The sequence below is a fragment of the Anser anser genome (assembly GCF_964211835.1).
Source record: "Anser anser genome assembly, chromosome: 15".
NCBI lineage: Eukaryota > Metazoa > Chordata > Aves > Anseriformes > Anatidae > Anser > Anser anser.
In genome coordinates, this window is record NC_139736.1 from 15529044 (window position 1) to 15553440 (window position 24397).

Sequence of the window (24397 nt, forward strand, 5' to 3'; positions counted from 1 at the left end):
CGATGATGTGGAGCTGGTGTAAGCATGCCAGTGGAACTGCCACAGTTGTTGTGTTAAGCTGAAGTGTTTCAGAAATTCAGTGTATTCAAAACAGCCGCAGGACCGGTGTCATACCCAGGGAACGTATTAAGGTAAGATGCCCCAAGTCTGCCCTCTCTTTCTCATGCCACTTTTTTTCCCCTTAATGAATGTTACTGATGTAATACAAATGTGCACACAGTTTTTGTATCTTTTCCCCCTACTCAAAATAAGCACTCTTCTCTACTGTTTTCTAAAATGTCAGTACATCAGAACCAAACAAAAAAAAAAATGCAACACAGACATATAATAGAGAAATGCAGAAAGAAACCAGTTTCAGTATTTAATGGCAAGAATAATGAATTAAAAACTGTTTAAATTATGTTGAAGGTCATAGAAAAAGCCTCAAAAAAAGACAGTTAAACAGACATTAAAATGAAGATTTAAGTAGATGATCTTTTAGTAGTCTAGCAAAAACAGTTTGTCTTTCACTCTTTATTTAAATTAAAATACCACTGAGTAATTGACCTTTTTAACATGGCCTGGGGGAGCAGGGTATGATCTTGTCAGAAAAAAAGTGATATTAAAAGAGCAATACTATTTAAAAGCAGCAGAAGATGGAACCTACAGATTAAAAATTGTTTGCTTAGGAAAATTAACCTTTCTGAAATGGCTGTCCTTACTGTTACAAGGAGAGAAACTACTACTGTTAGCTTTTTGTTAACTAGTTTATGAACTATGCTAATAAAGACTGCTTACAGAGTCCTTAAAAAACAAGCAAACCAAGCAGAAAAGCCAAATCACAGGTTTCCTGAGCTTTCAGAAGTGTCCCTTCTTTCAGCATCCCACTTGGAGGCCAGCTGTAGCAGAGGGGGCCTTCCCTAACTGCCCTTTCCTGAGCATTGCCTTAAATGTTGTTTTTCAGCTTAACAATTTGGCTCCTCTACATTCAGTATGAGAGCTCAAAGTTCCCGACAAAAAAAAAAAAAAAAAAAAAAAAAAAAAAAAACGTGGAGGGCAATACTCCTCTACTCTGAGAAGTTCACAGAAAGGTATCTGAGGCTTAGGATCCTGGTTACAGCAGTGTAAAGACCTTGACATTGTTATAAGGGGATGCAGACACAGCTCTTTCAAAACCTTCACCTGCCTTTGGATCTCTGCTACTAGAAGACTGACTTAGTCTCCAAAAATCCTTAATTTACACAATGTATCTATAGAGACAGAAAGGCAGAAATGGAAATGACAAAAAAAAAAACAAAACACAGGTATGAAATGACATTACTAATTAAACATAAAACAGTAAAAGAATAAGTTGTATGCAATGAAGCAACCAAAACCTCATGTCACCTCATTAAAGAGACCACTTCAAAACAAAGATGCACAGAAAATCATACCAGATCAAAATCGTCCATTCCCATTGTTTTAATGGTAAAATGCTAAACATGTAAAGATTTTAAAAACTGAATCAAAACTACAGCATTTTACCTCCTTCGGGCCCCAACATTCAACTGTTGCCAGGAGGGCAGAACCACGTACTGTCTTCTGTCATGTTCTGAACAGCACAGATTCTGTTTGAGATCTGTTCTCTTGTTTTCTACTAATGGCATTGAATTTGCTGAATATCCTCCAAGATGAAAGCTGTTATACTGAATAAATATAAGAGTTCCTAATGTTAGGAAAAAAACTTCTAACAAAATATTGAGCCTTTTGCATCCCTATGTACTGCGAAGGAAGGCACAAACCCGAGAGATGCGGTAAGGGCTGCCAGACATGACCAGTGTGGCTGGGAGACACCGTGACTCTTGTCGGTCCTTTCCCCAAACAGCCTCAGTCTCTTCAAACCTAGAAGATCTGCCCAAGGCTCAACAGTTCATATATAGATATAGACACAGGCACAGGTGTATATATGTACATAGATTTACACAGATGCATACATATGGATACATATATCCATACATAAAGCATGCAAATTTCTTGTAATATAGAATTAATTTCTTGGTTACTCATTTGTTTCTGCTATATAGTAGGGTGTAACGATTTACACATATTTCAATTTCATGTTGCCTCCTCGTGTCCGCTTCACTGTAACCGCTGCCTGCAGTGGCCGCCTCCCTTCACAGCCCAATCACAAGAACGTCCCGTAAGCTGGGATGACATCTGAAGCATTGTGGAGGTACATGTAAAAGACATGTAAACACTACAGTAATATTTTGAAATATTTTTGCTATCTTAATTTGTGGCTCGAAAGCAATTCAATTATAAGCTATTTTTAAAGCTGTTTCAGTTTTGAGCTGTGAAATTAAGTCAGTGTTAAGAGTTGGATGAGCTTCTAATAACAAACACGCTTAGGAATTTATACATACTGACTCACTCAGCTGTTGTGTTCCCTCCCTCACAAAACGAGGGAATCAAATTACGTTTCTGAAAATTCACAAAACAGCTATTGGACTTTTTTTTCTTTTATCCAAACCTATTTGCCTAAGCTTTAATTCTGTCAATTATTTTTGGATTGTCATGGAATCTTCAACAAAAAAAATACTCCATTATTTTTCTCAAAGAGTTGAAAAAAGAGTCTTCCAATTTAAATAGAGATTACCAAATCCATAGTGAGGTGGGGCTTTTTAAACTTTGAATTCAAAGTATTATACAATGGTGTATTGCTAGCAATTCTAGTTCTATCCACTTTCATTTGTACATAAAAAAAAAATACTTCTTGAATTTTGAATGAAAAAAGCAATATTGGGCTTTCACAGAGCATCCTTCACATATCAGAAAACCAAAGCTATCCCCAATTGTGTGTCCTGCACTTTCCTTCAAGCATGTTGAAGATGCTCTTAGAGATCCTTAGAAATCAAGTGTTGCCCAAGTTAATTCCAAAGAAGGAGGCACAGGCAGTCAGAAGGAAGGATCAGAGGAGAGTACAAGCAAGTATAATTTGCAAATATCTAAGGGAACATTATAACAATGACATGAATAAGCATAACAAAATGTTAACGAAAAAGCACTGTCAGTAATGATACATTTAGATAAATAGCAAATGTACTTGCACAAACTCCATCATTAGTACTTCAATCACAGCCACGCTTAAACTTTGGGGAGCTAATTTCATTTATAAACTCTTCTACTGCACATCAATTATTAGTAGCATTACTAACAGACATAGAACTGCTATGATTAGGTGACTGATTGTCTGGCATTAGCTCTAATAAAAGAGGACTTGTGAACCACTTCAGATGTCAGAAAACTGTAACAGTAACAGGCAGAAGCACCAGTTACACTCCTCCAAATTCTTTGGCTTCCTGCTAATTCATTATTCCCTCTTCAGATTGCTCCATCATCTAAATATCAATACCAATGAGAACCCTCCCTTCTTGCAGAGAATTCACCGAGTCTTTAAAAAGAATGGCTTGGGTTGGAAGGGACCTCTAAGATCACTCAATTCCACCCGCCTGCCACAGGCAGGGACACCACCCACCAGATCAGGTTGCTCAGGGCCTCATCTAACCTGGTCTTGAACATCTCCAGGAATGGGGCACCCACAGCTTCTCTGGGCAGCCTGTGCCAGTGCCTCCCCACCCTCTGAGTGAAGAATTTCCTCCTAATCGCTAATCTAAATCTCCCCTCTTTCAGTTCAAAACCATTCCTCCTTGTCCTGTCCTTGTCTCATTCATTGTGAGAATTATTTGATTCAAGGATACAGTTAATTCCCTGAGCATGTTTGTAGTTCATCTCTTATTTCAAGATCAGTAATAAATTTTGATTTAAAGGAATTAAAACCAAACATTTAAACACAGTGTTTCAATTTAAGGATAGGAAATAAAAAAAAAAAAGCAGTCTTTTTACAGGAATTTTCCTCTACTTTCATGGTGCAGCTCCAGTAAAAATTGACGAAGGTTAGAAAGATGTATCTGCAGATTGCTGTAGGATGGCTGGCGATACCTTTTGATCATACAGCGCCCTGAACAAATCACAGCAAGGATACAGCTGCCTCCTGGGTATGCAGACTGAACACTGTCTGTGACACTGACTCGTTTCAAGCCTCCTGTAGCACTGCCACCAGCCAGTGTTATATTAGTACAGTAGAATAACATGAAATACTGATTCCAGAGTCCTTACCAGCTGGATCTGTTCAAAATACTCTTCCTACAAAGACCCTCACTATTTATCACACAGAAATGGTTCTGCATCTTTATGTAGAGAGCTACTTGTTCTCTCACAGTATTTTAAATTGTTTCCTTGAGACATAAGCAATAACTTTTCAAAATCTGGGAACAACGAAAAATGCAGACAGTACATTCCGAAATTGCACTTTATACTATACTATACAGATACCGGCTAGGACAGAATGACTTTAAATGACAATGCCTCTTCTACTCCAGCTTCAATTACTACTCTGAAATGTGTTATATACTAGGACTAGACAACAATCAACAGTTTCTAATTGCAAACTGAAATTTGCTAAATATTCTTGGCACATTTTTTGCATAAAGTATAATGGCCATTTAGCTATTAAATGACTAAGCTGAGCTAACTAACATGGTTAACTTTTGCCTCCTGCTGTAGAAGGCTGTGCAGTGTGCCTGCTCGAGGAGTGCACGTCTCTGCGAAACGCACGCACCAGGGCCTGCAAACTGCACCTCCAGGAGGGCGTACTGCTGGGAAGATGACGCTGGCACAACCTGAGGTAATAAACATCAGACTGAAAATATCTACCTTTACAAAGCAAAAAAGTTGCACATCACATCTGGAATACTGTTGTGGACTATTACTATAATCTGCTGAACAATCTAAAGCTAAAGCTAAACAATCAGGGATCAAAAGAATGCATTCCAAGACATGAGAAGAAGAAGAAGAAATCTCCTTCCCCTCTGTTTTTACTTGCAATTTTAATGAAACACTGCACTCTTATACATTATTATTCAACCAATTTAAAATTTACCTCATCACTCAGTCACTGCTGTCACAGATAACAGTGTACTCATGAGTGTGGATTACCTAGGAGTTAGGACTAGACTTCATACTTCCAAAGCAGGTAAATTATAAGGTATGACACTTATTAAAATTCAAAACTGAGCATGTTTACTGTTCTCCTAGTGTGCCAAAAATCAATTCTATTGATGTACTTATGCAATCTATGAAATCCAGCAATTAGCTTGCAAACTTACCTTCCAAAAGATGAGACATTCAAGGCCTTCTGATTCATGACATCCATCTCACCCATTTATCACTATATTATACTTGGTGTAGGGTAAACACATGGTTTAACAAAGTTACCTAAACCTTTCCGTGGCGCTCTGCCCAAGAACACAAAGCTTTGGACAAACATGTTTTGCTCTTGCTTTTGCTCAGAAGTCCCTTGGCTATTCAGCTATGAGAAAATATTCATCTGCTCTTATACTTAGAATATACAAATGCAGTCATGTACTGTGAGCATTCATAACTGGGTTATTACAGAAATTTCCAGCTGTACTAAACGCTGTATTTCTCCAGAGCAATAGGATTTTTGTTTATTTCCAAGTGCATATTGATTAGGTGTTAGGCATCATGGACAGATTAACAGTATAAATAGGAATCATTTGTGTGATATCTGGGATTATTTACATTATAATTCAGCTTTAGGTGGGTTTTATTTGTTCTCTTTTTTTTCCCCTAGCATTACTTTTATAAAATTCACATCTTAGAGAGACGAGTTACGGCCCTGAATTCAGATTTAGAGCTGTAATAGTGTTAACACTAAAGTGAGAGTAGATGCTTTACTTTTTATATTTTTCTCTTTAAAATTCTGTCTTTCATTCAGACCTCCTACTATCTAGGATAACTCTTTCCCTAGCAAGTAAAACTTCACTTCTACCAATCTAAGTCCAGTTGATAGTAGAAAAAGTGTAATAATAATAAAGATAACTCAGCTTTGCCAACAGTGCATAAATCTGGCAATGCTCTATGAAGGCCTTAAAGGAGGAAGAAATACACCTAATTCTGTTACTGCCCTCTTCCTGCCTCTTTGCTTTCAGTTAAGGATACTGGCCCTGCAGAAACCTTCTCCATACAGGAATAGATGTAACTTATGTTTAACGTGCGCATATTGCCTAAACCTAAGTAAGTATCAACCCATCATTCCTCACTCATATAAAGCCAAAAGTAAGTACATTTTTAAAGAGTAATTTAGTTACATTAAGGTCACAGCAAAGATATTCACAGATGGGAATGCAACAACTTCTTTTCACTTATGGTCTGTTCAGCCTGGAGAAAAGAACACTGAGAGGGGATCTCACCAATGTGTGTAAATACCTGAGGTGTGGGAGACAGAGGGATTTGGCCAACCTCTTTTCAGTGGTTTGTGGGGACAGGACAAGGGGCAATGGCCACAAAATGGAGCCCAGGAAGTCCCGCCCCAACATGCAAAAGAACTTCTTCACAGTGAGGGTGACGGAGCACTGGAACAGGCTGCCCAGGGAGGTTGTGGAGTTTCCTTCTCTGGAGATATTCAAGGCCCGTCTGGACACCTACCTGGGCAGCTTGCTCTAAGGAACCTGCTTTGGCAGGGGGGTTGGACCTGATGATCTCTGGAGGTCCCTTCCAACCCCTACAATTCTGTGATTCTGTGATTTCTTTCCCTAATTTCAACAGTATCACTTTTGCTTTCTGCTATGACAGCACTTGTAGCAAATATGTATGCCTATTAGATGTAGAAAAATGACCCTTTAAATATAAACAGCCAAATGACCTGTTAGCGTATATGCAGGCTCAGCTTGCTTGCATTCTCCTGTCTGTTTCTCTTTCCATAGGTTTTCTGGGGGGTCAGAGAGCTAAAACGCTTTGGTTTTGCCCTGCCCACTTGCTGCTTTCCTTTCTATGACTGTGCATTCTTGCGTCCCCAGGGTTTTCTTTGGCTACTTTCACACCTGTAACATACCCTTAGGTGACATCAACTCAAACTGTTTTCAATCCTGACAACTGTTAAGCCTAACTTCCAACAGTACATAGACACCAAGAGCTCACAGACTCCGACCCATCCCTCTGGCCCCCTGCCATAAGTAATCTGAGCTGCGAACTGCATCACGGAGCGAGTGGGTATATTTACGTGTGCACGCCTTCAGGCAACTGAACTCAAACAATATCCTGGCATAGAACAGAGCACCACAAATCTGCGTCCAAACCTTTACAGTTAACACGTGCTATATCCTTTCATACTGAAGCTGATAGATGTTTTACCACTACTGTACTATTTGCCTATACTTTCCCTCTCTACAATAAAATATTGATAATTCATTTAAAAATGCATGAGATCAAATATATATGAAATATCCTTAAGATCTGAAATACTGCAGGTTTGAAGTTATGTACAAGCTCCCTTTTCACATTGCCAATTTAAAGCGTGCTTCATTTCGGTGTCTGCTTCCCCTGAAAGCTAAGACCAGCACAAATAACTTCCCTCACTGCTGGGTAGTAATACGTTTCCCCTTTCCCCAAGATCAGCACAGGTATCTAGGTCACTATACAGCGAAAAAGGGCTTATAAAAATAGCTCTGTCTTCCCCTTAGGATTTCTCTTTTTTTCTGGATTTCATCTGGGCTATGACCCTGGTTTGACTTTAACTACTGCTAGCCCATCTCCCTCACTTCCATCACCTCTAACAGATGCACAATGACCAAAATGACTAATGAGTATTTGCTAAAAGTTACGCTGAGGATTGAGGTAATTTAAAAGGCAAAACATGACAAGGAGGGTCAAGAAGGCTAATTGTATTAATAAGCCTGGTATGCAGGAGTGGCTCATGTGAACAATGTGTGGCCTAGAATCCACCTGGACATTAAGAGATGCAAGGGATGCTCCTGGCACATGGACACGTAGTTCCAGGACACTGCTCTGAACTGGCAGACCAGCATTCTCATGCTTTGATGACTTTGAGAAAATGTAAACTCCGAACATCCAGCCAGGTGAAGATCGCATTTGGAAAATTAGGCTTGATGAAAACATATAAACCTTGATAAAAACAAAGAGCTAGCACAAATGAAGTGGAACTTCTGCAGGGCATGCTGATACTGATCATAATATAGGAAAAAAACAGAAAATCTCATCTGTGCATGTCACTTTGAACATATATCTTGATAAATTTTAGAAGTCATTTCCAGTGTTAAATTTATGAGAAAAAAAAAGATAACTACAGCATGAAACTTGCTTAAGGAAAAAAAGAGATTGACTTGAATTCGGAGTGAAAAACCCTAGTGTGGTATTTTTGAATATAAAAATATTCATTTTTCAGTATACAAATATTTAGACATAAGCATCCGGCAATTTACATAAGCACTTTAAAAAAGCATCCGACGTATTTAACCAGAGGACATTCGTTGGCCTCACATATGAATAAACCAGACACAGCCTATGCAGTGGTTTATAAAAAGATGCAATGTATGCGTTTGTATACTGTTAGATACCGAGAGAGGGTGGGAGGACAAAGAGAGCAAAATCTTAATCTCCCCAAAAGAACGATGACTGGATTCAAATCACATTTTTTGAAATAAGGTAATGCCCAGCACTTCCTACACCTTAAAATGTTTTCCATAAGAAGCCCTTTCAGCATAAAAAGTTGGTTAACCTTGGATGGTTAGAATAGCAATCCAGCACCTTAGCATCAGTGAATAAACAAATCATACCCACTGTGAAGCAAAACCAAGCAGGAGAGATGAACTGCAATGAAACAGACCCATCATCACTTCAGTGAGCAAGTAAAACTGCAGTGAACTAACTGAATAGAGCATGTAAGAAATAATTCTGCCACAGTCTCAGTGCAGTCACATAGCTTTTGGTTCATGTGCTAAGATTTTCCTCCCTTACAAATTATTCTTTGACAAACAGCTAGGAATCAGGCTGTTCGATACACCTGACACGCTACTGCTGTTTTTTAAAATGCCTTCAATACTGCATGAGTTTCCTGTAGTACTTTTCAACCCATCCAAATTCAGAAAATAAACAGAGATGATGAAAATTAAAATGTAGCAGTGTCCTTCAGATTCTCTAAAACTTGAAAACTAAAGTATGTAATTAAAGATAAGGGCATCTAGAGAACATAAAATGTAGAATGTGCAAAGGCTAAGGTGTATTCTGTTCTTTAACTGCAATAAAATATCTGGTATTTCACATTTGTCATCACCATGATAATATGAAAAATATTTTAAACAATAAGCAAAATGAAAGCAGCCATCCATATTCACTTAGTACTCAAATTATGTAAATATAAGCCAGCTATTGCAACGAGACACAGAGTTTTCTCTGTGTATATATAGCATTTCTTTAAAACAGATCTACATTTCAACATCTAAACTCTTTATCTCTCAAAAGGTAAGGTTAGAATTAACACTCCCTAGACTGCTAGCACCATGCTCTATGTCTCCCATGACTGAACAAACCGGACAACTTCCCACCATTCACATGAGAAGAGTCATAAAGCAGCAGCTGCGAATAGCACGGCCGTCAAAGTATGAAGAGGTGCAGTGCCACCAATGAGCTGTACCAAGCCATCAGCCAGAGGTACAAGAGGTCTGAAGCTGTTGTGACTAATCTACTCATCACTTAATGCTTCCATATCCATCAAAACAAGACAGACAGGAAAACAGTCCTGGCAAATGTGACCTCGTCTGCTGCAGCTGGAGCTCAGTCACTATGAGCAGCTGTAGCCCTGCTCAGCAGCTGTGGTCCTGGCAGACAGGCTAAGGCTGCTGGCCACGACAGCCCCAGACAGTGGTACTAATGAGGGCCAGTAGTTTCCGTGAGTGGGGAAAAAATGAAATACAAATTACATACTCAGCAGCATCTAAAGAGTAATCTGTAGCTGATTCAATATCGCCCTGGCAAAACTTCCTGCTATCCAGTCAGGTCTCTTTTATAAAGCCTGCCTGTGAAGAAGAGAAAAATGTTAGGCTGGAAGAGAGCCTTCATTTCCTGAACACATGGGTCAGACACTTTGTCAGGATTGCCATCTTGGTAATTCAGAGGATGGAAAGGAAAAAGGTAATAAGGAAGCATTTGGTGCACAAGCAAATGCTCAAAGCACAGTTTAAAAGTACATTAGCAGCATACACATTAAAATAAGCTGGAGCATTCAGAAAAAAATCACGCTCGTCAGATGATATTAGACACTTCCCTACATTGAGAAATCAGGTGAGCAATGCATTACTCTGTTATTTGTGACCTACAACGCCATTGCTGCTTGTATGTGAAATTACTTTTCTGATAAAAATTTTAGTGACAAACGTTTTTATGATTACAGAGCAAAAGTCAACATTTGCATTTAAATAGATGTATTAAAAACTCAGCAGCACAGGTAGAAGAGCGAAATGCTGTTTTAAGAAACACTTAAATAGGGAGCATGAGCACAGAAGGGATTTACTTCTCAAATGATGCAAACAATTATATTTTTTAATACTGTTCTTAGGCCCAATTCAAAATCAAGTTTTGACCTGTAGGCTCCTACATCCCTGGACTCATCTCAGAGCTGCAGCACCTACTTCTCTTTTCGTCTTCATACACCAAGATGTAGAAGCTACTTCTCTTTTCATCTTTCCATTAGAAATGTCCTTATTTATCATAAATATGGAATTTGTTATATTCATAGTCCAAGCACACAGTTTTTTCACCAGCCTGCAGCTCGGGTCATATTATAATGCTTTTCCTCTCAAGCTGTTAACTTATGTTTGTTCACAGAGGTCACCATAGGCTAAGCTTCTGATATTACATTCCTCCCCAGACAGCACAGCTGTTTTTGAGAGAGATGAATTTTCAGTGTATAAATTATAATAATTAAAAAAATAAAATAATTCTCCCTGTCAAATACCTCCTTTGACTTAACCATATTTTATTATACCCCTTTTTAATCTACAAAGCATTTCTGATATTAAAGAAATTCGCCTAACCTTTCTCCTGTATCTCCCTTCTCCTAACTTCCATTTGCTGCATATTTTTCACATGCCATTTCCACATCTTGTCCAAATTTAATTTTAAACCTTGACTTAAAGTCTGAATCTATGAGTACAGAAGCCACCTAACTCTCACCAACACATCTCATCCTGGGAGCTCTGTACCCTGGGATCAGGTACATAGTTCCTCACTACCAGTATGGGATGCTGGTGCCCTTTACAGTTCATCTGGACCAGCAACACGTTCTCTCTATACAAACCATATAAATCAATCATTGCTGTCACATTGTGTGTTTCCATTGCATGTTGTTTTAGTCTTTCTTGACCGACAGGCATTTCAGTCACCATTATAATACAATGTGAACTACGTTATCATCACATTAAAGCGGTTGCATAATAGTCAGTTGGACAAGTAGTCTAGCTAGTTTTAGCTCTGTTATGAGTTATTGCCTTTATAAACACAGTTTCTTTCCATGAAGAGACAATGACTAAGTTTATGTAGACTCACTTTCAAGTTTTCTTGAAAACATAAGGTGTAGGACTCAAAAATCACCTGACCTTGTTTGTCACTAACTCATTAATCAAGTATTAATTAGCCTAATGAGGTTCGACGAGTCTAAGTGCAAGGTGCTGCACCTAGGCCGGGGGCAATCCCAGACACGAGTACAGACTGGGAGAGGAACTCACTGAGAGCAACCCTGCAGAGAAAGACTTGGGGGTTCTGGTGGACAAAAAGCTTGACACGAGCTGACAGGGTGCGACTGCAGCCCCGAAGGCCAACTGCATCCTGGGCTGCATCAATGGAGGAGTGGGCAGCAGGTCCAGGGAGGTGACTGTCCCCCTGTGCTCTGCCCTTCCTGAAGAGGCCCCACCTGGAGTGCTGTGACCAGGTCTGGAGCCCCCTGCACAAGAAGGATGTTGATCTGTTAGAACGGGTCCAGAGGAGGGCCACAAAGACGATCAAGGGGCTGGAGCACCTCTCTTACAAAGAAAGGCTGAGAGAGCTGGGGCCGTTCAGCCTGGAGAAGAGAAGGCTCTGGGATGACCTCATTGTGGCCTTTCAGTACTTAAAGGGTTCTTACAAAAAGGATGGAGAGTGATTCGAGAGCAATTCTTGGCTCAATCAGATAATGACAGGATGAGGGGGAATGGTTTTAAACTGAAAGAGGGGAGATTTAGATTAGAGATTAGGAGGAAACTCTTTACTCAGCAGGTGGTGAGGCACTAGATCAGGCTGCAAAGAGAAGCTGTGGATGCCCCATTCCTGGAGGTGTTCAAGGCCAGGTTAGACATGGCCCTGAGCAACCCGATCTAACGGTGGCATCCCTGCCTATGGCAGGGCGGGTGGAACTGGATGGTCTTAGAGGTCCGTTCCGACCCAAGCCTTTCTATGATGCTATAATTAAAACTCTGTCAGTTTAGACATCTATAAAATTGTCACAGAAACAAACTAACTCTTGGAAAAATGAGTAACTATAGCACAAAAACATAACTAAATGTCCATCTTAGGTGTATTTTTGCTCTCTTCTCCAGGTGTTCTTTAACATAGGGAAAGCATGGGATTATTGTGAGGGAACACAAAGTTCAAGTATAAGCAGAGATTGATCATATCAGGATTTCTTGAAAATTTCATAGCAAAATTTTCTTACATCCATGTAATCCCTAAATTACTTCAAGAAACATTTCTCAAAATCTTTAGAGGTCAGTTAGAAACGTAAGGAAAAGCACATAAATGCATTTCCATATATGTTGACTCATTCTGGAATTCCATCAATTTAATTACATCACTGATACAATAATTTTCCAGTTCTCTCTTCATTGTACAGAGATGCTTACCAGCCAATTCCCAGTAGTTTTAATCAGAAATAGTGTAGTACAAGACATCAGGAACATCAGTAGTGCTCATGAAATCATACCAGCATTCAGCTACAGCAGTAGGTGTTAGACAACGTACAGAAAGCCTAAAGGTGAATAGTTAAATTCCCTCTAGCAACATTTCTTCCAACTGCCTGTCAGCAGATTTACTGTTAGAATGAGGATATTCCTAATTTTCATTAAGCATATTTCGTTTTTTATATGCATTTATAAGATATGCACCTACATTTTTATATACCCATTTAACACAGTCATTTTATAGAATACTGCAAAATACTTCATTTAGTATTCTTAGAATGTAACACTCCAGGCTAGCTTTAGGCGGAGGCAAAGCTGGTAATTAAAGTTACGTGCTGTTACCAGACACGCATGCATCTGCCATTTGCTCTGCTTTGTCTTAAAGCAAAGCCACCAACTGGTAGGAGTGTGATATGAGGGACAGACATAAAGTCACAGGCTAGGTCAAGCCTCAACCCATACCACAGACTCACCAGGACAGACGTACAGGATACCACAGCAAAACAGAACTGGCCCCAAGCAGCAAGAGACAGAACAACTCACGAGGTTACCCAGACAGCCCATATCCCCGACGCAACACTGTGCAACATTTTCCCATCACTCAATTTTCCATATGCTGCTGACAGGTGCTGAGGCAGCTCAGAAAATGCAACACTAGTTTACCTTATGCAAGTTGTTGCTCGCAATGACCTCTTGTTGCACTGAGTGCTGTAGAATAATTTCATGCTATATCCCAAAGTGTAGGTTTTCTCAGTTTTACATCTGCTATCATCCAATTTAACTGAATGACACTTTGTTAGCATTCTATGGTAGAATAAGAATACTTCCTAAATTAATTTCATAACACATTAAATCCTCAGTATTGCTTGCTATCCTGTTTTGTTCCATTTTCCAGCGGTTTACTTGCCTTTGCCACCTACAAGCCTTTGGATTCTGTGGACCATGGTGCAGCAAATAACCACAGTCCAGCCAGAGGACCCCATGCCAGAACAGGGGCAAAGCGTCAGGAAGAAGGAGCCTCTGGCAGGAACTGTTACAGACTGACCACAACCCCTATTCCCTATTGCACTGCTCTCAGCAGGGGGTAGGACTTAGAGGAGTTGGGAGCGAAGGAGTAAAGTTGAGCCAGAGAATAAGGGAGGGGACTGAAAGATTTTTTAGTTTTTGTCTTTGTTTCTCACCAACCTATTTTTAATTAGCAATAATTTTCCCCAAGGTGACTCTGATTTGCTGGTAACGCTACTTGGTAAGCAATCTCCCTGTTTTCATCTTAACCCATGAGCTGCTTCTTATTTCCTTCTCCTGTCCTGTTGAGAAGGAGCAGTGAGAGGGTGGCTGTATGCAGGGAGGTGGGGGAACTGGCAGCCAGACACGGTCAACACACCATAAAACGTGTTCTTCATCTGGCACTGATCCTGCTGATAATGAAGTAATTGATAGCTTTTCCTCAAACTACTTGCCTGTCATTTCCCTATGAGAATTGCAAATAAAAGAAAAATGCCTTGTAAACAAATCCAAAGAGAGATGGTGATGTTAAATGTGCTAGCTCACAGTACACAAAAGGTCAGGAAATATCCACTACTCATCTTCCCGTCTATCCGAGGGATCCAAACCTCTTACCTTGCATACTGCTATGGTGAGGAGATTTCTTATTGTTCATTTATTGTGCATACTCTATTGAAAATTACATACATACTGCAACAGGTAACAGGAATATATCTGTAGAACCACAGAGGTTAAGATCAGCTTTATGAAATAATACTAAGAATGCAGTGATTTCAGTAACTCACCAGTTCCCAAGTACCATCCAACAAAAAGTATTCAACTAACAGTATGACTCAAGGCTTCTCAAGAATGGATCAAGGCCCAGAACCAAATTGTTGCACGAGAACTGTTATGAAATAGCAATTCTTTTTCATGGATGGATCTATAGACCTCTGGCCTACAGAAATCCCCTTCTGAATTTTTTTTATTTTTTTTTTTTGCACCTTCAACACACGAAGTTTTTTCTTGGTATCCCTGAACACACAGATTTTTTTTTTCTCTTCCCAGTTCTCATAACTTCTCCTTTGAGAGCAAGGTATTAGTATTCACTATATGTATCTCTGAAAAGGTTTAATCTCCTAGCAATTACTGATATGAGAGTTTCATTATATGTACAGTATGATAAATATTGAAGAGGTCTCCCAGCTGTTCTGATCAGTTTTAATCTAGGCCTGCACAAAAGCAGTGATGATGCCCCAGTGGCTAGTGTCTGCCTTTCTGCAAGCGCAATTGCAGAGCCAGCACAAGCCCTTGGGAGACGGAGAGGCTGCGCGTACGTTTGAACTGATGTTATGGAGTCAGAGCCATAAGCAGACAACCTTGCAACTAGAATTTCTGATCAAACTGATGGTGTATTAGTACCGGTTACATCCTAAATCCACGCTGCCAGTTGCTTTTAAGTAACGAGGCCTGACTTGAAAATGGAAGGCCTACTCAGGTACTGAAAAAAATAAAGCACAGAGAACCAACGTATTTGGATAGGAAAGAGACTGTGTCTGCACGTGTGTGGTGGATTGACCTTGGCTGGCCACAGGTGTCTGCCAAGCTGCTCTCTTACTCCCTCAGCACAATAGGGCAAGAAAACACAATGGAAAAATTCACAGGCTGAGATGAAGACAGGGAGATCGCTCACCAGTTACTGTCACAGGCAAAACAGACTTGGCTCAGAGAAGATTAAATTAATTATTACCCATTAATAATACACCAGGATAGTGAGAACTAAAAACAAATTAAAAACAGCTTCCCTGATGACTTCTTCCCAGACTTCTTCAATCTCAATTCTTCTACTTCCTTCGCCCTAACCAGTGCAGGGGGATGGGGAACAGAAGTGCGGTCAGTTCATAACACTTAGTCTCTGACACTCCTTCCTCCTCATGCTCTTCCCCTGCACCAGCCTGGGGTTCCTCCCATGGGATGTAGTCCTTCATGCTCTGATCCAACATGGGCTTCCTACAGGCTGCGGTTCAACAACCGCTCCAACACAGCTCCATTCCACAGGGTGCAGTGCTGCAGGAAGGGACTACTTCAGTGTGGATCCCACATGGGTCACAGTACCTGACAGACAACCTGCTCCACCCTGGGCTTCTCCCCCTGGGCCCCAGTTCCTGCCAAGAGCCTGCTCCTGCTTGGGCTCCCAACTGCAGCCTCCTTCAAACCACATCCATCTGCTGCAGCGTGGTCTGCAGCTCCAGTGTGGTCTCTCCGTTAATCTCTGCTCTGGTGCCTGGAGCCCTTCCTGTCCTCCTCCTCCTCCTCCTCCTCCGACCTTGGTGTCTGCAGGGCTGCTTCTTTCACATTTTCATCACTCCTGCCTCTCACAGATGTCACGCAGCACTTTTGATTCTTTCTCGAGTATATTACCCCAGAGGCACAACCAGCATCACTCACTGCGACCCCCCTCCCTAGCTACCAAATCCTTGCCACTTAAACCCTAAAGTTTTATTATATCTGTGGGAGATGCTGCTGGATCTAGGAGCAATAGGAGAAACAGTAAATTCTAGTTCCCATACCTTGCGGGAGAAGGCTTGAACACAAAAAATGGAAATCTAAGATGGAACACGCAGGTCCTATTTTACAAAAATGCACTATTTCTTCTTGCAAGAAAATCTGATGAGAAGTAGGTCTCATCTCAGGACACACTGTTTACAGTCATTTTTCATTATACATTGCATAATTGCATTTGTTTCAGTAAGTATATTGAATTTGGAGGTGTTTAAGTCATAATTTGTTCTGTCTCAAACTTTTAACACCATTTCAAGTTACAATAAAAAGACAGGCCCGCTTTGTAACTGGTATAAATGGTAGGACAGTATATGAGAAAAACCCTTCAATGTAAATTGATTTCTAGGGCCTGAAGAGGTCAATTATAGACATTTTGAAATGAGAGCAGGCAGCACATTCCTAAGTCATTTCTGAGCACACCAGCTCTAACCAATTCCTATGCAAACAAGCATACTCTGTGCTGGGCCACAAGGGCTCTTCCCTGCTGGGTGACCAAACAACTTGGAATACAAATTTGTCCAGCAATGAGAACAGAAAATCTAGACTTGATTGTTCTGCGTTTAAATTCAGTATTTCTGGTGACCAGGAGAAATATTCAGCATGACAAACAATTTAATGAACTACTAATTCAGAGTTGACCTTCAATGAAAGTACTGCTTAATTACCCATTTTTTTCTGAGGTTAGGGATAAGAATACTAAACCATTTTGGAACAGGTGAAGAAAGTGCATGTTAATTTAAATAGCAAAGGTCATTTATGTATGTATTTCTGCACTTTTTTCCAGGTATTCCTTCTGTCAGAGTATTATGTATTAAAACCTATATGTACTTCCAGCATCAACTCAGTGAAGCCCTGTCTCCTTTATACTCTTTCCAAAAATAAGTTAAATCTAACATTGAGAGACAAATACATTATACTGCAAATTAAAGTAGTATGATTAGATTAGTGCCTTTGTATACTAACGTAAAATACTCTCTTGGGAAAAAAAAATTCAAAGCAGAATTAAGGACTATTTTAGTATAAACTTGAAAAAAATCCACAACAAACTCAGTGAGCAAGAAAAAAAAGGAACATATACCATGCTTGACAATCAAAATTGTAAAAATTCTTCCTCTGAAGGTAAAGATCAATTTCTACTCTAGTGTATGAGCATGAGATGTGAACCAATAACTCTGTAGAGAAATAAAGATTTCCTGGCCTGCCTAGGTTTATCTTATCAGACAGAAAAAGTGGGCTTCATGTTAGAGGCTTTTTTTTTTTTTTTTTAAATCTTACTGCCTGAGGAAGTGGGAAAACAGCCTCAAGAAAAAGTCAGCTCTAACAATACCAAGCTCATTCTCTCCCTTTCTTTCATTCTTCAGGCTTTGTTGCTTTTTCATAAGAGTATTAAAAGTAGCCAGCCCCAGTGAGAAGATGAAGAATATATCAGAAATGGCTCCTTACTATGAAGCTTTCCCGAGGTACCAAATGCTCATCTCTTGTTCGCCAAATGTTCATCTCGTTTCAAATTCTACTTCCCTTGCTTCCATGGTGGCAGAAGGAGGGCAAGGAGACACAGCTATCATATGTTCTGAAGTTTAATAGGAACACTGAACCTGTACAAAGTATTTTATAGTTGAGAAATGTTTTACAACAGAGCTGTTGGTAGCGGCAATATAATAGCTTGTTGAGGCATGCTGGTATTTTTGTTTTGTTTGTTTGTTTTCTTTTCTTTTTAAACTGTAAATTAGCCAGGAAATGCCAACACACTTCAGACTTATAGCTGCTGCTGGTGGCTCCATAAACGAAAGGTTGTTTCTTTTTCTTTCCCCCAAATAATACACCTTGAGTTTTATTACCAACAACCTACATTCAGGAAGAAGTAGTTCTGTAGCAAATATTGTAGTAGCTCTCTAGTCCCCCAGCTTTACATACTAGAGTCTAGCAACATAAGTCAACCTCCCATCCTCATTGGCAGATGGTTACCTCACTAATAGTAAGGTGCTATTTTTGTTTTCATGGGGAAAAAAAACAACACACGAAATAAAGTTAAGAACATCAGAGCACACCTATAAGATACAAACTAGATAAGGCAGGTTAAGCTTGTTGAAAAACACTGTAATTTAACTGGCTGCCTCCCTACCAAACGGAGTGAACACAGAAAGGATGCCAGGCTGGAGGTAGACTTCATGCCCTGTGGTCAAAGAAAGGCTTCTGGCACCTAAAGCAAAAATAATGTCAAAAAAAAAAAAGGCTATTCTAATGAAGTCACTTAAAGAAAACCTTTCTTTTCACTGGCTTGTGAATGTGATGTTGCTGGTGCTCTGCTTTTTAAACCATGGCTATCATGGGCTAGCCATTGTAAATACACTGTTGACTTCAAAAGCAAACTTAAGTTGATGTCAGTTTTGACCACAAATTTCTGAGCCCCTAACTGGCTGCTGATTTCAAGGTCTTTTTTGTTGGTGGTACCTTGTTTTTGTTGTTGTTGTTGTTTTTTGTTTTATTATTATTATTGGGGGGGGGGGGGGAACAGAATAGAATTATGGAATGAGAAGAAAGAGGATGCAGCAGTTCCTTTGACTTTCGTAGCACTGCGCTGGGATTGAAGCACTGCAGCTTGGACAGAGCTCCAGCCAGCCGGGAGCTGCACCACGAGCAGTCCCACTGCTGTGCCGCCAGCTGCATCAGGGCGAGCTGATGCAACCAGAACCTAACCTTACAGTTAATTTCAGTCAGGTTAGCTACCTGACCTAGCCAACACTGAAACCAGATTATTTCTGTATTTATATGTATTCCAGGACTCTACTACCAAGAGTAGTGTTTAAGCTCCTGTATGAGAAAATACTAGGAAATTCTGGACACTGGATATGCAGAACCCACAATGAAGGGCATTTTCATTGCAGCTGTGATATTACTCTTCTGAATAATCAGCTGATGGCCTAATGCTTTCACAGATATATATTTTTTTTTGATCTGTAGGCATTCAATTATTAGCAAGGACAACATTTTGATTTGAATCATTCATAGGTCATGAAAATTAATATACACATTCTGTTCTACTGCACTAAATACGCCAAAAATTGCATTTCAAGAAAGCACGCTATGACAAATCGTGTTTGTACTGGAAACAAACATGAGATAGTGGGAAAAATAATTGATCGTGCTCTACCCTAAACCAACCCAGATTGTAAGTGGTTATGTTAAATACAGACATTCACATTCAAGTCATTTATGCACCATTAAATTTAGTCACTTTTAAGCTCAACCAGGGAAACCAACTTTTATAGGTAATATATAGCACAGCACTGGAAGATCGTAAGTCGTCAAGCATGAAAAAGATTGAAATATGGCCAACTACGTCTTTTGTGCACACCACCATTACCAAACAATGTTGCTGTGTGTTCCTTGCTGTGTTTTCCTTCAACCTCCGTGTATTTAGGCCCTCGGAGTGTACCTGAAGTTCTGATATGCTCTTACACCAGCACTGCACCTGTTCCCCGGGCTCTGAGATCCCCTTGGGGGTATTTGATACTGCAAGAGTGGAGATGAAAAACTGGTGAAATCAGCAGTATAGAAATGCTACCCACTTTGGTACAAAAAGCATCCACTACCTAGAAACAAGGAGCACAAAACATTTCATGTTACTCGCATTTCTGGTGTGTATCTCCATGCCATGTGACAAAGAAAAAAATTAGGAGTCAAAGCCCTCCTTGTGATTTGTACACGTAAAAATACTAATAGCTCAACCCTCACCATGATGCCTGGGTTCCTACAGTTTTATCGTCAAAGATTTTGGTCAGTCAACTGTGGCGGTAATTATCACATAAATTAACTGAGAGACAGGAAACCTAGAATGTTGGATGAAATCTCACTTCTAGCAACAAAGTATAGGACTTTATATTCCAGTAATACTTTCAGACCTGACACCAATGATGAACCAACTTTTTTTCTGGAATAGTGCTTTAGCTATAGAAAGCAAGCCTGTTAGTTGGTGCCATTTACCCCCTGGTATTCAGCTTTTATCTGCTGACCTGTCACAATAAAACAATTCTGAAGATGTATTTCAAGATACAGGTGATTAGCACAGCAAGGAAAGCAGCAGAGTGAGAATTCTTTCTCAGATAAGTGTTGCTTGCAAGCACTGTAGGAACAAGCAAAACCTAAGGAAAAACAATTTATTTGGCTACACTAGACTACAGTGTTCAATCTTTTACTTTTAATTCTATTTTTTTTAAATAAGGCTATTTTGCTTTAAAAGAGTTCCAGTCCCACTCACTTCTGCATGGGAATATTCTTATCTTTTCAAGGCACTCAGTTGTCAATTTAAGTTTCCAGCAGAATCCCAAATATTGTCTTAAAGAAGAGTAAATAAGGGCAGATGGCACCTTGAGATTTCACTACTCTTTTCCATTATTCCAAGATAAATTTTTATTTCTGCAGGCCTTGAAAGAGCTTTATTTTAATAAAATAAAAAAAAGATCAACAGCAATGGATCTCTCTGCCTTCCTCGTACTTAATGATGCTCACTGTTAGAAAGTTTGCATTGTATTTGTCATCTACTTATTACCTGTCATTTTAGATGGCATACTAAGTTCAGTTCCATTTTTACCTTAGATTTTACTAAGTTTTCATCATAAATGTAGAAGTTACTTTTAAATTAAAGTTTCTCCTTTCTTTCCTTCATGGTAGCTTTTGTCAGCCTTAGGATCTGACAATTCACTAATATACATATAAATGTAACTGGCTGAGGAGATACAGAGAGTACCCATGAGCAAAGAGGAGAGTCCCCACCACCCACTCCTCCCGATAGCAGAAGCTTCGCTTTGTACTAAATGTACACAGATGTAGCCATCTTCCCAGTTCTTTTGCTATCTTTCATCTCTTCCTAGGGTTTGCAACAGAATCCCATAATATACAAATACTGTAAAGATGCTATGTTGTATGAGACAGAAAAACTGGAGACCATAATTTTGTGCATCTCAAAAGCAGTCTATTCTGAATGTCAGAGAGGAAAAAGAACCCTTTACCACACAGTCAAGATTGGTTATTCCCATGTGTTCATAAATACATATTATTTAATTAAACTTGTCAGTTTCAAATGATTTTGTTTTTTCCCCCTAAATCCCTAGAAAAATGCTATGAAACTGAGGAAAAAAAAAAGATTTATCTAACCATGCTCATTTTCAAAGTAGAAAATACAAAATTCTTGACAGTAGCCTAAAAAAAACATATAGATAATAACTCACCTTTTTCTTTCTAATGTACAGTCTTTCTTCTCCTTTTTTTTTTTTCCTGTAATGTAACATCACCAATTTTCACTACATTTATCATTCCTCCTGAACTCCCCCAGTCTCAGCTGAGAATTCATTTGTTCACCAGTATTACAGGAAATACCACTCCATTTTTTGAAATCCATTTTGAAATTCGTCCTTAAAAGCACTGGCAAATAATTGCTTAATCGATGCTCTCAGTGAACCACTGCACAACCAGAGGTAGAGGTCTATCTCAGCAAAATTGGAAGACGTAGGGTTCTGGCTTGGGTTTGCTCCTCTACTGTTTGCATGCACACACACACACAAAGCCATGTACTGCTGCTGAACCAGAGGCTTTTGAGACAATTTTGACTATCTAAGTTTATAAGATATTATACATTAAAATAATTTGTCACTGTTGCCATATCATCACATAAATATTTTGAAATTTCGTATTATAGAACTCCACATAACAAGAACAACCTCAAAAAAACAAACTACTAACATACCATCGCTAATTCTGTTCTTCTGTTTAATGAAACTCTTAAGCATCTCCCAAATAGCCAGAAATGACTAGTATATTTTTTACATTTTGCTTACTTCGTATCTACAGCAGCATAAAAGATATACACAGGTTCAAGCTGGCTGAATACGGCTGAGTGAGATTGGCTGCAACATGAAATAAACAAAACAAAACCCCTAGACACAAATTCAGGTTCCCAAAATTAAAAGAAGAGCAGCCAATCAGCTGAGGTTGGTGAAAGTAGTAAAAGGATACTTCCAAGCTCACATTATGAATTTCTCTAAGGTCACTTTCTATTCCTTCAGTCTCTTGTCCTAACATCAACATGTCAATGGCTCCAACAGACAGTGAGGTGGTAGAAGTCATTGGGAGATATGTTTCTCTTTTATACACGACAACGACGACTTGTGTATAACATGCATACGTTACAATGCTTGTTACAATCATTCCACAGCTTGCTGGAATGATTACATGTCATTAAATAAACAAAGAAAAGAACAAAATAAAAAAATGGAACAGCCTGCCAAAAAAAAAAATGGTCTGAACTTTTATTTCTGTTATGCATTTTGTTTACTACCTTCATAGATGTGCTTGTGCTGCAGGCTTCTTTTCACAGACCTTCCGCATGACCCACTCCTCCCCAGCAGAACCAGACAAACCGTATATAATCGAGAAAATTACGGCAAAGGAAGAAATGAAAAGTACAAGCAAAATCATTATTTTTCTGAGTGAACACTCCTTCTGCTTCAGAATCTCTCCCAGTTGGTAAAGGGGTAAAACAGGAGAAGGCCAATTGAGAAAATAAAAATAAACAAAGTGTAAATACTTCGTTTGCTCACTCTTCGAGTCTGAATATACACCATCTTCCAGCAGCTGAGGATGCTTTATCTGTTCTCTTCATGGCTGACAGGGGAGACCCAGTTCCCCACTGTACCACACAGCTAGCACTCCCATGCAACACACTCCACAGCTGAGATTTCATTGACCTCAGGGAATTCCACACTCTGGTCTTACTGCGACTCCAGAGGAACCAGCTACTCAGCTTTCTTGGGTTTCTTTAAAAAATTCATCATGCTTTAAGTATTTTGTTTGAATTTTAGTTGTTTTGGGAATGTGTTTTATGATATTCCCCTCTCCACCCCTCCATAATTCCAGGGGAATGGCAAGTGACTCCCAGCTGACTCACTCTGTCCTGTGGGTCTGCAGCAATCATCCCAGAAAGCAGTATTTTCAAATCTTTATACGGTGCCTATTTATGCCCTACCTGTTCCATCTTCATGACTTCAAAAAGGGTTTTTTTTGTTTTTTTTTTTTTGTTTGTTTGTTTTTTTTTACTACCACAGAATGGGGAGTTGCTTGAAAGGTGAAAATTGTTTATAAAAGGCTCGTTGAGCATTTGGCATCATACTAGTTGGAAATCTGAAGTTGTAGCTTAGAGCAGAGTTCTCAGAAAATTGTGTACTTTACCCTGGAGTACTTCTGCCATTGGTTTGATATATTTGTTTACGCATTTTATAAAAACTCTTAGTTCAATAAATGCTGCAAGATCAAACAGCACACTTTTGAATTATGCAAAATTGTATTATACATATTGTAAATAAACTCTATGAAACGTTAATCAACTTCAAAAAGGTTTCACAAGAATGCTGTGTTTTTTTTCTCTTTGGTACATTTGCAGAATTATGATTCTGTCATATGAGTATAGAGGTTAAATTATTTCCAGAAATAAAACTGCTTTGTGCAACAGGTAGCAAGACACATACAGCTATATCAGCTGAATTATTGTTTAATTTACTTTTTAAAAAATAGCATAAACAACATAAAAGCCATTAAAATGAGAAATTAAGTACATACCACCACAAACAGCTCAGTATTTATAATACTATAAAATTGTTAACACTAGATGTGAGAAAGCTTTGTAATCATTAGTTTCAGTACCTATTACCAAGCATTTTAATGCTTCCTAGACAACCACTATAACAGAAATTCACTTAAGCTCTCAGGAGCCAGTGCTTCACTCCAGGCTTATGTGGAGAGTGACAAAGAGCACACAATGCTTGGTAAAGGCTGCAGGGAACTGGAAGCTGCCTTTTCCTTCACAGCCTGCCCCTGCCCCTGCCCCTACCCCTGCTGCCCCAGGGGAGGTTTAGCTGCCCCCAGGGGGCCAGCGCCTGGCTCTGATACCAGCTGCCCTGCTGTGGTTCACGCCACTGAGAAGGACTGTAGAGAGATATAGGAAGGTAAAAATGACAGAGGAAGGGCTGTCAACA

General features: G+C 39.4%; 1 protein-coding gene and 1 long non-coding RNA gene across 8 annotated transcripts in view; both read right to left on the bottom strand.

Annotated features, from left to right (window-relative positions):
- Positions 1–24397, bottom strand: part of RBFOX1 (RNA binding fox-1 homolog 1) — an 875363-nt gene that overhangs the window by 699674 nt on the left and 151292 nt on the right. The gene's annotated exons all lie outside the window — the stretch shown is intronic.
- The window catches only part of LOC310882005, a 48692-nt gene that overhangs the window by 19131 nt on the left and 5164 nt on the right, over positions 1–24397 (bottom strand). The gene's annotated exons all lie outside the window — the stretch shown is intronic.